The sequence below is a fragment of the Salvia splendens genome, chromosome 10, assembly GCF_004379255.2.
Source record: "Salvia splendens isolate huo1 chromosome 10, SspV2, whole genome shotgun sequence".
NCBI lineage: Eukaryota > Viridiplantae > Streptophyta > Magnoliopsida > Lamiales > Lamiaceae > Salvia > Salvia splendens.
In genome coordinates, this window is record NC_056041.1 from 8409449 (window position 1) to 8423495 (window position 14047).

General features: G+C 42.4%; 1 long non-coding RNA gene across 4 annotated transcripts; it reads left to right on the forward strand.

Annotated features, from left to right (window-relative positions):
• The first annotated feature begins 615 nt into the window (after positions 1 to 615).
• On the forward strand, positions 616 to 13449 carry LOC121751466. Of its 4 annotated transcripts, none has more exons than XR_006040093.1 (8): positions 616 to 741; positions 9560 to 9976; positions 10315 to 10966; positions 11600 to 11775; positions 11982 to 12150; positions 12419 to 12552; positions 12779 to 13060; positions 13205 to 13449. It is a non-coding gene; the product is annotated as an uncharacterized LOC121751466 (long non-coding RNA). The 4 variants fall into 4 exon arrangements; XR_006040095.1 differs by having other exon boundaries at positions 12899 to 13060; XR_006040096.1 differs by having other exon boundaries at positions 12906 to 13060.
• Positions 13450 to 14047: the final 598 nt, after the last annotated feature.

A 14047-nucleotide genomic window follows, 5' to 3' on the forward strand; every position in this document is an offset into this window, starting at 1 on the left:
GACGTGTATAACAATAATTTACATATATAATAATTTTTAATTATAAAATAACAACAAAATAATAAAAATATACCTTTAATGAATTATAAGCATTTTTTACAATAATTATCTAATTTTCAAAAAGTTATTTTGAACAACAGTAAATAATTGCAAATAACCTTTATTTATTTAAACAAGATAACATCCATTATTATTGTGATTTCGTCTTTCATACAAAGAAAATAATATGACACATTTGTTTATCTAACACCAAATTTTAGAAATTGTTGATTAATGTGTTTAAATGGATAAATAAAAGGTAAACTTAAGTATTAAATAGAGATAGAAAAAAACTTGGAATATTTTAATAATAATGAGAAAAAATGGTTAGATATATTAACTAGAGAGCAAAAGTTTCCAAAAGTTATTTTGGACAAATTAAAAAGAGAAACAAAGGAGTAGTTTTTACAGAGAAATACATTATAGTTATAGTTGGAATAAAATAAAAGAAAAGTTAAAAAATAAATTACTACCCCACTTTCATAAAACCGTGTTTATTCCACATTATCTGTACTGTAGGTAATAAAAATTAAATAATACTCCCAAAATCTGAATATATGACGCTAAACCCAGTTTTCGGCTGCTCCCAAAATCTTAGTGCCTTCTCGGCTCCTCCCTCACAGTCGGCGCCGCCGCGATCGCTCCCCTTCCGGATTCCCCGCTGTCTCTGCCGCCGATTGAATCCCACAGGCCTCAGCCTAGGTAAGTTTACAGTATTGGTGTATTACTGTACCATGTATTATTAATGAATTTGAGTTGCGACCAAAATTGGAGTTCTTGGATTTTTTTTTCCGTTGGGAGAAATTAAGGAATTAGACATTTTGTGTTAAATTCTCTAAATTCTATCCCTCATCGACTTGGTGAAGATCCCATCTGATGGAGTACGTACCAAACAAGCCCAACAGCAGTAAAGCCCATCAGCCTAAAGCCCAAGAAAGAGTATCAGTTCGGCATGACTAAAGAGTATCAGTCCGGCATGACTAAAGAGTTCAGTTCGGCACAACCAAAGAGTTCGGCCCCAGCCTACAGCTCGGTAAAAGCCAACCAATCGAACTCTGCTCTCAGGTCGGCATCAAGCTCTACTCTCAGCATCGGCAAAAGCTGCTCGGCAATACCGAACTGGGAGCCACGACCTCCACTACACGATCTATCTAGTGGTGGACCCATGCAGGCTCTCATGACCTCCACGACATCCACGACATAATTACTGATGATGTAAGCCACTGCCTAGTCAGTGGCCATGCAGGATCTCATGACCTCCATGACCTCCACGACTTAGGGTGGTGATGCAAGCCACGATCTCAGTTCAATATATAAATAGAACTTAGATCTGATAGATCAGGATTTTTACTAACTCTAGAGAAAAAAGATCATATAGCAAGTCTGTGTTGTAAGCTGTAATCCCAGATCAAGCAATACAATCTTGCCCTCCCTTCTTTCCGTGGACGTAGATTTACTCCAGTAAATCGAACCACGTAAATCTCTGTGTCGTGATCTGTATTTTCCTGCATTCACTAACATCAGAAATTCGCGGATCCATCACTGGCGCCGTCTGTGGGAAACCAGAGAACCAAATCTGTGATAAAGCGAATTTTTGATCCTTTTTCCACCACTAAAAAAAAAAAAAAAAAAATGCATACCAGATCACATAACACCCGTGCCTCCGCCCGTGATAACCATGAGGAAGCTAATCCAGCAGCCCATAGGCCTGGAAAGCAGCCTCGTGAGAAATCTGTCTCCAGTTCTCACGAAGAAGGAGCAAGCCACTCCAGGAGAGATCGCACCGAGTCTTCCCAGCAGCCCGATTTAAATGAAGCTGTCAAGCTGTTCTTGGCCGAGAAGCAGGAGGAGTTCTTAACCTTCCTGCAGAAGAGCCAACAGCCGGAGAAGACAACGGCGGATTCTCCCTCCTCATCCAGACATGAAAGTCACTACCGCAGTAGTGACGTGTCTTCCAGGAGAAAGAATCCTCAACCCCGACATGTTCCTGTTCCTCCTCGGTACCGGAACCACAGGAGAACTCCATCTCCTCCATACCGAAGAGATGTCGGGTTCGCCATGTACGGAGCATTAAAGACTCCGTTCTCGGACGATATCACCCGAACTCCTTTGCCGCAGAACTACCGGACACCGTCAATGACTTATGACGGGCTAGTGGATCCTCATGACTTCTTGGGATGCTATCAATATAATATGGCGAACCAGGGTCTCAATGAGGTCCATATGTGCAAGCTGTTCCCCGAGCTGCTCATCGGGAACGCCAGAAGGTGGTTCGACAGCCTTCCTCAAGGCAGCATTAGATCCTACCGAGATCTAATGGATGCTTTCCATAGGAGGTTCTTTCAGAAAGCAGAAGCCCGGATCACTTCGGCTCAGCTGCTTTCTATACGTCAGGGTCACGACGAAAAGATCAGCGACTTCCTGACGAGATTCCATAAGGAATGCCTACAAGTAGATAATCTCAATGATCTACTTGTCATTTCGGCATTCCAAAATGGAATCTTGCCCGGAGCTCTCTACAGAAAGCTCGTGGAGTGCGGTCCGCAAACAGCTCAAGAAATGTGGGACATTGCGGACCAGTTTTCCCGTGCGGATGAGGCAGACCGTCGAAAACGGTCTTTAGACAGCTCATCCCGAGAAGAGAAAAAGAAGCCCGATCAAAGCGGCCAGGTGCTTCCTCGCCGAACTCCTTTTGAAAGAATTCAAAGGGCACCGGTACAAGGCAGATTGGGGCCACGTCTCAATCCTGAGAAGCCGCCCGCTCAGTTCGTACCATTAAACAAGTCAAGAACGGAAATTTTCGAACTACATTCCGATATGTTCGAAAAACCCAAGCGGATGACGAAATCAGCCGCGCGGCGACCTCAGGATCAATATTGCTCCTTCCATCAAGCCCACGGTCACGATACCGAGGAGTGCCGAAATTTGGCTGCAGGTATTGATGTTCTTGTGAAAACAGGAACGTTAAAAAAATACCAAAGCAAGCAGCCGAAAAAGAACAAAAAGCAGAGAGGTGCGAACTGCAATCCTCAGGATCCGAAAAGGCATGAAGATCCCGAAGACGACGACGAGCCGCAATATGATGGAGTAATCCAGACTATTGATGCTCTCCCTGCCGGGAAGACTAAGTCGTCCCTAAAAGCAGAACGCAGAGGTTCCAATCAAGAGGAGCCGACACATAAAAGGCTGAAGAAAGACGAAGTGATTACATTTTCAGATGCCGATCCCGTCCCAGCCATCTCTCCTCACCAAGACGCTATTGTCATTCAAGCCGGAGTGGCAAACAAACTGATCCACAGAGTATTTGTGGATACAGGAGCGTCAGTCAGCGTTCTTTTTAAAGAATGTTTCGATAAAATGGAAGTGGATCCAGCTCGGCTCAGTCCAGCTCCACTTCCTCTGAAAAGTTTCGCCCAGGAGGACACCCGCCCTGAAGGTATTATCAGCCTTCCGATCACGGTGGGAAAAGCGCCTACAAGCTCCAATACGATGATCGAGTTCTTTGTGGTGAAAGCTCGGTCCCCGTACAACATCATCCTGGGGAGAGACTGGCTCAACACAGTTCGGGCCGTTTGCTCTACTTATCACCTCACCATCAAGATCCCCACTAAAGGTGGGATAGCGGTCATCCGAGGTGATCAAAAGAGAGCAAGAGAATGTCTGCAGATTGCGCTTAAAAGTGCCGAGCAATCAGTTCGGCACCATCAAGCATAGCAATCACAGCGACCGGAGTCGGAGGCAAGCGAGATGACCGAGGTCACTTCAGAGCCGAACTCAATGACCGTTCAGTTATACGAAGATGATCCATCCAGAACGGTCAAGATCGGCTTCACAGGAACGCCTCTACTCCGGGAAAAGACCATTCAGCTCCTCAAGGAGTACAAAGATGTCTTTGCATGGTCTTCGTTGGACATGACCGGAGTGCCCCCCGAGGTAATCACTCATCGGTTAAATATTGATCCTTCAATCCGGCCAGTAAAACAGAAGCAAAGACTCTTTGCGGCAGAAAGAAGCCAAGTCATCCATGACGAAGTTCGCCAATTACTAAAAGCGGATGTACTATTCGAGGTGAAATATCCTTCTTGGGTGGCCAATCCTGTGATGATCAAGAAAAAAGGAGGAGGATGGCGGATGTGCATAGATTTTACCGATCTAAACAAGCACTGTCCTAAAGATTGCTATCCCCTTCCGAATATAGATAAAAAAGTAGAAGCTTTGATCGGCTTCGAAATTTTCTGTTTTCTTGATTTATACAAAGGATATCACCAAGTGTTGATGGATGAGAGTGACGCTCCGAAAACAGCTTTCATTACCGATTTCGGCATTTTCGCTTATAAAAAGATGCCATTCGGTTTAAAGAATGCCGGAGCCACTTATCAAAGGATGGTAGACAAGCTTTTCCGGCACCTAATCGGAAAACAGGTTGAAGTGTATGTCGACGACATAGTTGTCAAAAGCAAAAGCACTTCGGAGTACGAAGACAACCTCAAATCCACTCTCGACGTGCTCCGAAAAGCCAACCTCAAACTCAACCCCCAAAAATGTACCTTTTTGGTAGATTCGGGAAAATTTCTGGGTTGTTGGGTTTCAAAGGACGGACTCAAGGCAAATCCCTCAAAAGTTCAGGTTATTCAGAACATGGCGATGCCGAAGTCCATACACGATGTGCAAAGACTAACTGGATGTCTAGCCGCATTGAGCAGATTCCTTTCCCAAGCAGCCGAAAAGCAACTGCCATTCTTCAAAGTGTTAAAAAAGGCACCAAAGTTTGAGTGGGGAGCCGAGCAGAAAAAGGCTTTTGACGAGCTCAAAAGTTATTTAGCCGAGCTTCCAATTCTCTCTGCTCCAACAGATGCCGAAGTAATTTTCTTATACTTAGCGGCATCCGATCAAACCATTAGCGCGGTGCTTGTACGAGGAGAAGGCCTAAAGCAGTTTCCCATCTACTTTACAAGCCGAGCATTAAGAGGTCCAGAAACAAGGTATCAACCTCTGGAAAAAATTGCTCTGTCGTTAGTAAATGCAGCAAGGAGACTGCGGCCATACTTCTATGCTCACAAGGTATGCGTCTTAACCGATCTGCCTCTTCGGCAAGTTTTGACCAAGCCAGAAGCATCAGGCAGAATCGCCAAATGGGCCATAGAGCTGGGAGAACACTCAATCGAGTACCTACCTCGGAAAGCCATCAAGGGACAAGCCTTGGCAGATTTTCTTGCAGAGGCCAAGTTCGATCAAGCAATCCCTGTCATTGCCGAACAGAAAAATTCTGCCAATGCCGAACTAGCACAGCCCTTGGAATCCGAAGAAGAGCCGCCGGACTGCTGGAGCGGATTCGTAGATGGAGCTTCAAACAAGATGGGAAGTGGAGCTGGTATTTTACTTGTCGCTCCCGACGGACACGAGGTAACCTACTCACTTCGGTTCCTATTCCCCACTACTAATAATGAAGCCGAGTACGAAGCCCTCCTGGCCGGACTCCAGTTAGCGCAAAGTCTGCTCGTCAAATCTCTCAAAGTCCATTGTGATTCACAAGTCCTAGTAAATCACATGTTGGGTACAAGTGAAGCTCGTGACGAGAGAATGAAGAAGTATTTGGACAAAGCGCAAAGCATCAGCCGAAGTTTCTCCTATTTTCGGATAATCCGCATTCCCAGAGCGGAAAATAGCCGAGCAGATACCTTAAGTAAGTTGGCCTCAGATCCGAGCTCAAAGGCGGAAGAATTAATGCATCGAAGCATTGATGAAGCCGAGGTACATTCAGTATCCAGCTCGCCGAACTGGATGACGCCGATCTTGCAGTATCTGGATCAAGGACAATTACCCGAGGATAAGAGAGAAGCTCGGAAGATCACGTGCCGAGCACTTCGGTACGAACTTCATGAAGGAGTCCTCTTTAGAAAGTCTTACCTCCAGCCGTTATTGCGGTGCGTAGGACCAGAAGAGACGGACTACATCCTCAGAGAAGTTCATGAAGGATCGTGCGGCAGCCACATCGGAGCTAGAGCCTTAGCTAAAAAAGTTCTAAGATGGGGATATTATTGGCCAACCTTGGTACAAGAAGCAGTGCAGCTCGTCAAGACCTGCCCGAAGTGCCAAATCCATGCAAATATCCCAAGGATGCCGCAGACCGATCTATCCACTATGCAGAGCCCTTGGCCTTTTATGCAATGGGGCATAGACATAGTGGGACCACTTCCTCAAGCTCCTCGGCAAATGAAATTCCTAATCGTTGCCGTGGACTACTTTACGAAGTGGGTGGAAGCTGAACCATTAGCTACGATAACGAGCTCGAAGGCATTGGATTTCGTCTGGAAGAACATAGTGTGCCGATTTGGCATACCCCACATCCTCATCTCGGATAACGGGACTCAGTTCACCGACAAGACGTTCAAGAATTGGTGCCAAGAGCTGAATATTCAACAGCGGTTCACTTCGGTCTCTCATCCACAAGCAAACGGACAAACGGAGGTAACAATCGTATCCTGGTGAAAGGGTTAAAAGCTCGGTTAGAACAAGCCAAAGGACAATGGGTAGAAAATCTCCCTCAAGTCCTATGGTCCTACCGAACTACACCCACAACCTCCAACGGTGAAACTCCGTACAGTCTGGTGTACGGCACTGAAGCCGTAATTCCGGTGGAGATCGGCGTACCCAGTCCCCGAACTCTAAATTTCTCCTCAGAAATGAATGACGACGGACTGAGAGCCGAGCTAGATCTTGCCGAAGAAAGAAGAGAATTGGCATGCATAAAAGCAGCCAAGTACAAGGAGCTAGTAGCCCGGTATTACAACCAAAGGGTGAAGAAGCTGCAATTTCAAGTGGGAGATCTCGTCTTGAGAAACAACGAAGTAAGCCGAGCAGAAAAGCTGGGCAAGCTCGAACCCACATGGGAAGGTCCGTATCGGGTGTCAGAAGTCCTCGGCAAAGGGTCTTACAAATTGGCTCACATGTCAGGAGAACAGGTACCCCGAACATGGCACATTTCCAACCTCAAAAAGTTCCATTTGTAAGAGACAGTCCGGTCAGTCAGTCTTGAGTCCTGTTCAGTCAATGTGCTTTATTTGGTTTACTTGGTCTTTATTTGTCTCTGTGCGTTTTGTCTGTGTGTTTTGTCTGTCTCTGTGCGTGTCGTCTCTTACAAATGTTACTGAGGTATCTTGTTCTTCGAAGGCTGATCCCCTTCTTAGAACATATACAAGCCAACGATTGTGAGTCAAAGCTTCTACAGAAGATACAAGACCACAATTCAGCTTAAACAAGCAGTTCGTCTGAAACGAGCTGCAATAAGCTAACGATTGCGAGTCAAAGCTTCTAAAGAGGATACAAGACCACAATTCAGCTTAAACAAGCAGTTCGTCTGAAACGAGCTGCAATAAGCTAACGATTGTGAGTCAAAGCTTCTACAGAAGATACAAGACCACAATTCAGCTTAAACAAGCAGTTCGTCTGAAACGAGCTGCAATAAGCCAACGATTGTGAAGTCCAAGCTTCTAAAGAGGATACAAGACCGCAATTCAGCTTAAGAATCAAGCACTTCGTCTGAAACGAACTGCAACGAAAGTCCGATTCTCGCGATAAAACTTGCCTGAATTAGGACAAGGGAAAGTCCGATCCACGCGATAAAACTCGCCGAATTAGGACAAGGGAAAGTCCGATCCCCAAATTAGGACAACGGAAGGTCCGATCCGAGCGATAAAACTCGCCAAATTAGGACACAAGACGAGTCCGGTCAAAGATGTTTATTTCATCAGACCAAAGACGAGTCCGGTCAAAGATGTTTATTTCATCAGACCAAAGACGAGTCCGGTCAAAGATGTTTATTTCATCAGACCAAAGACGAGTCCGGTCAAAGATGTTTATTTCATCAGACCAAAGACGAGTCCGGTCAAAGATGTTTATTTCATCAGACCAAAGACGAGTCCGGTCAAAGATGTTTATTTCATCAGACCAAAGACGAGTCCGGTCAAAGAAGAGTTCACTTCATAAGACCGAGGACAAACATCAACTTACCCCGTACCTTTATCCAGAATGCCGAAGTAATTCACTTCGCTTTCCGGGGGGGGTAGTGATGGAGTACGTACCAAACAAGCCCAACAGCAGTAAAGCCCATCAGCCTAAAGCCCAAGAAAGAGTATCAGTTCGACATGACTAAAGAGTATCAGTCCGGCATGACTAAAGAGTTCAGTTCGGCACAACCAAAGAGTTCGGCCCCAGCCTACAGCTCGGTAAAAGCCAACCAATCGAACTCTGCTCTCAGGTCGGCATCAAGCTCTACTCTCAGCATCGGCAAAAGCTGCTCGGCAATACCGAACTGGGAGCCACGACCTCCACTACACGATCTATCTAGTGGTGGACCCATGCAGGCTCTCATGACCTCCACGACATCCACGACATAATTACTGATGATGTAAGCCACTGCCTAGTCAGTGGCCATGCAGGATCTCATGACCTCCATGACCTCCACGACTTAGGGTGGTGATGCAAGCCACGATCTCAGTTCAATATATAAATAGAACTTAGATCTGATAGATCAGGATTTTTACTAACTCTAGAGAAAAAAGATCATATAGCAAGTCTGTGTTGTAAGCTGTAATCCCAGATCAAGCAATACAATCTTGCCCTCCCTTCTTCCCGTGGACGTAGATTTACTCCAGTAAATCGAACCACGTAAATCTCTGTGTCGTGATCTGTATTTTCCTGCATTCACTAACATCAGAAATTCGCGGATCCATCACCATCTAATCTATATAAGTGTGGATAACTCTCCCCCTTATGAGGCCTTTTAAGGGGTGAGTGGCCCATTTCTAATATGGTATCAGAGCGGGCCCAAGTCGATGATGGTTTTCTCTTTATCTCTTATCTACCTCACGAGTGGAAGACCGATGTCGCGTGTTAAATTCTCTAAATTCTATCCCACATCGACTTGGTGAAGATCCCATCTAATCTATATAAGTGTGGATAACCCTCCCCTGGTGAAGATCCCATCCAATCTATATAAGTGTGGATAACCCTCCCCTGGTGAAGATCCCATCTAATCTATATAAGTGTGGATAACCCTCCCCCTTATGAGGCCTTTTAAGGGGTGAGTGGCCCATTTCTAATACATTTATTTATTAATGTTCCAAAAATATAATGGGATATGAAACGGGGAGCAATTTCTTACAGTGAGCACATGTAATGTAATTTAGAGGTCCTAGATATAGAAGATATTGGATTGGTTATTATGTTGGAGAGTTTTTCTAGAATTGGATGTTAATTGTGTTGAACTCTAAAAGAATTTGGTGGATTTATTCAGCAACTATAAACATTACACCAGAACAGCTTCTTTTACTACAATCATTGATTCATAAAGATTAAAATATAGACCCTTGGGGCTGTGAAAAGTTTTCAAAAATGGACGGGGACTAATTTTGTGGGACGGATGAGAACGAAAAACAGAGACTATTTGGGGCTGATGTAGTATTATTTTTAATATGTACAACATATACCAGTGATGTATATAAAGTTTTTTTTTTCACAGAAACGCACACCTTTCCAACTAAAGGATTTCCCTTCACCATTTCTCTGCTGCTAGCGCTGCACCGTCACCGAATACCCGTGCCCCGCTACCCTTTTACATGGCAAAAAAAAATAAAAAGACCAGAAGAGACAAAGAACTCGAAGGGCACAGCGCCGCTAATCCTTTGCCTCAAGTAAAGAGATACAAAGCAACACTACAGGCAACCAATTTCCCAAGCGCCTGCCTGGTTAGGGGAGTTGGGAACTCTCAATGGGGGGGCTTAAGCCTCCGATATGAGCACCGGACGCGGCTGTTCCGGCTCCTCAGCCACCTACTCATGCACCACAATTGGGCCGAGGCGAGTGGCACACCTTGAGCGTCTTGATCCAAGGGACCGTCAAGGACCATTCTCTCTCTGGAAACCGTGCTAAGTATACGGTATATACACGTGAATTTCTTCTCAGAATATACACTTGTTAATTATTTTTGTGATTCCTTTTGTTTCTCCGTTTTGGCGTCGGAAAGATTTTTCTATGCAATTTATAACGATCTAGAGGTTTCGGCTGTGGGAACTGATAGTGGTTGTAATGGATTTCTCTAAATTAACAAAGAACAATAGCATTCATTTCCTACAAATTTTTAATTCTTCACTTCATCAATTATGCAATTTAGCTAACCTGCTATATGTTTGTTCAATTTTTCTTGCGTAATGATACTTTTGTGAGATGTATTCCTACCCCATCGACAAACAGATTAAGTACTCACATCTTCTGCAGGCTGCATTGGAGCTTCTTAGTGTTATAGAAGGTGAAAATCTCAGATCCAGAAGAATCCAGGTTATCTATGAGCTATGGATTAAAAAGATCGGGCTGTTGATGTACTGGCATACAAAGCATAGATTTTCTGTGCAACTGGAGGTTATTCTTACTTGTCTTCAACGTGGGAATACGACGGATGCATATCAAGCTGCTCTCTGCTCAAGAAGGAGCGTGGTTTTGATGGCGATGCAGTTGCAAATTTGGTTGTTGGGTTGACATTTTGTCAGCTGTGGTATTCTGGTCTGCCAGAAGAGTTACAATTGACAGCTCTTGATTCATTTGGCTTCGGTTTACAATCAGAAATCCCTATTGATAAAATTCACATGCCGATTGAATATTCTAAGGAAGACAGTCCTCATGAAGCAGGAGGAGACAACTTGGACATACATTGTATTTCAATCACATCTGTGGCCAATGATAAAGAAGTAGGTGAATGTGACAGTAATAAAAATTCTATGGACACTGAGACCAAAGAGAAAGGAAACTTCTTGTTCCAGCTATGAGCTGCAAGACTCGCGTGAGGAATCAGCCAAGCCGAATGGAATCAGCGGTTCTTCATTTTCCGACTGTAGCGGTGACCTTCCTCAAGCCTCTATTTTCCTAACCCAAGGTAAGTTTCAGAGCTTCCTTTTTCTTGTGCATTTGTCAATCAAATTTAAAAAATGCATCATTTTGAACCACCATAAATCTACGAAGTAGTGGTCTGCTAATTTTATGCCAGTTATCACTATAATTGTGGATAAGGAAGTTAAGGAAGCTAGATCCTGGCATAATATATTAGTATCAACTTAGAATATGTCATGATTTCTTTTGGATTTATGAGGAGCTGCTGTGTGTCTGTCTCATTCTGTCCATTTCAATATAAAGAGCTGCAGACTAATCTGCATAGCATACAGGGAGTACTACTTTACAGAATCTAATTTTTATTCAATCTATATTCCCCAAACTTATACTGAAAACAAAGTTCTGTTTTCATTCAGTGATTTAACTTCTGAATGCATATTGAGTTTGCATTTGTTGTTGCTTAGTCATAAAATCTTGTTTTATAGCATGACTGAAGAATGTTTTCTCTGTCTTCTAGATGAAGTTAAAACCATAAATCATGATATACTTAAATTTAGATTATATACTGTAAATAATTATTTTCTTGTACCAGTTGTAAAACTTGTAGTAGTACTTTTTTTTTCTGTCTCTGTCTTATATTGCAAAGAAAGACTATGAGCATTTCTATTCTCCTTTGTAGGCTTACCTCCATGGTTATTGCCCTTGAAGTTGCCTATTTCTCGTGAAAATTTGGAGGATGCAGTACGTATGCGCAGAGAGTTGCTCAACGATGACTATAAGAATGCAGTAAAACACCTTCGTGTTGCTCTTCACACAACACCGCCAGCAATTGAGGCCCTCCACCCTTTTATACAGGTACTAACTGTTGGGCTTTCAATCATGAATATGGATACTTTCCTTCTTGGCAAGAATCCTTTTATTCAACTTTATAAATAATAATTTACATCATCATGCTGTTATATTTGACTATTATGTATTTCTTCCAATTATTGGCATGTTTTTCTAAAAATTAACCTTGTCTCATGTTAAGTAGCCATAATTTTCTAATAAATATCTTCTAGATGCTCATTCTTGGAGATCAAGTCCATGATGCCCTTGATGAACTCGGAACGTTATTTCAAACTCGGAGACAGTACTCCAACTAAGGTAGTTTCTCTATTCTATGATCTTTCTTGCAGGACCTTGCCAAAAATTCTAAGTACTACGAGTTGAAGAGACCTTTGTGAACATGTGAGTGATAAGAGTGATTAGATAATCTTTATACTTGTATTGTGCACACTGGAATGTAATGCTCTTACAGTATTGTTCTGAAGTCAGAGCATTTCACTTAACCGTGAAATATTATCTTCCACAATCCTTATTCACATTCTTTTATCCAGTTTATTTTGAAGGTCAATATCTGTATCTGATTGCCTCACAAAGGCTAAGCATGTCGCTTCTGAAATTTTCTCCTATAAATCCCTGATTGATGTGTGTCCATGTGTATATTTCTGTACAGGTTGCAAGCAAGTCTACTGGAGCATTTTGATAGTGGAAATTACGTGAAGCTATGTACATACTTTGAGGACATCTTGAAGAAGGATCCCACGTGCAATGACTCCTTGTCAAGACTTGTGCTCATGCATCAGCGTGGTACTCTATCAGTTAACACTATTATCATTCTTAAAATGCATATCCAATGCTTATTTATAAAATTCTACGAATAGTTGTTTCTCTTTCATTTATCTGGGTGTATTTTGGGGTGAGATTTGTATGAGATCCTCAGTGCTCAGAATGTGATATAAATTGTATGAAGCATATGTGTGTTGGTTCTTTATTTGTTTTTTCCTAAAAGAAAATTTATGTCGTGTACATACAGTAGACTATGACACACAGAGTTTGGTGGAAATGTTAGCCTTACACTTAGATGCTTCATACGGGACATGTGACATGTGGCAAGAATTAGCATCTTGCTTATTGAAACTCTCTCAATGTGAAGGAGACAGAGAGTCTTCCTGCAATAGGGGATGTTTGGATGATTCCAACAGGGTACCGGAATTATTCACCTGTGGCAAGTCTGGAAAAGGTTGGAGATTACGCTGCAGATGGTGGCTGAATCGCCACTTTCATGACAGGATCTTGATGTCTGAGATCGCCTCAGGTAATAATCCCTTTCGATTTGTTTGTTTCATGGATGAGGCTTATAAATAGATTCTTAGCTTTACCTAGTTTCTATGATGCTATTTTAATTTTCTTGTTATCAAATCATCTGCGTTACCATTTCTGATCATTTAAATGTTTGAAGCTTCTGAGCTCCAAAGCAGCTGCAGCCTCACATATTTACGGACGACAATTCAAATACGTTGCGAAGGAGACTTTAAGAGTAGAGAAACAAGACGATGTGGAACTCTATTCTTTCTTACAAACTCACCTTCTAAATTCTGTTGGTTTTTGTACTGTTAAAGGACGGAATTGATATATACACAATACAAAATAACTACGAAAACAAAAAACTTGGTTATACAGTGTGAACAAGGAAAACAAGACGGACGGTGATGATTGGTGGGTTGCATTCATTTTTGGAAAAAAGATAATAAATAATATTTAAATGAAAGAGAATAGTGCAAAGATCAGAAATTTTAACTTCAAAACAATCTCTTCGTCGACCAAGGTTGAAATTGCTCAGCCTAAAACAAGCCAAGCCAAGCCGCCCATAGGAGAAAAATGTCAATTGCATACTCAAGATCAACAACAAGACACGTCCAAGTATAAGGAGGAGCTTGAAACATTTCAAAAATCTAGAAGCTTTTTTATAAAACTATATAGCCACTTGTCAAAAAATATTACGAGCTAGGGAATTGGGGAGTATTAATTATAAAAAAAACTCTAGAAGAAGTTGGTGGATTTGTCCACCAACTATAAATAGCACACCTAAACAACTTCTTTTACTACAATGATCCATAAAGTTTATGTGTTGTGTTTTGCTTTTAAATCATATGTTTCATGTTTTATATTAAATCATATAATTATAGTTGTTCTTCACTCTAAATCTCAAATTATATCTTTTACTTTTATCTCCGTTTTATACATCTCTCCTACTAATAAAGCATATATTAAGTACATATTAGAAACAAATAACAACATTTTT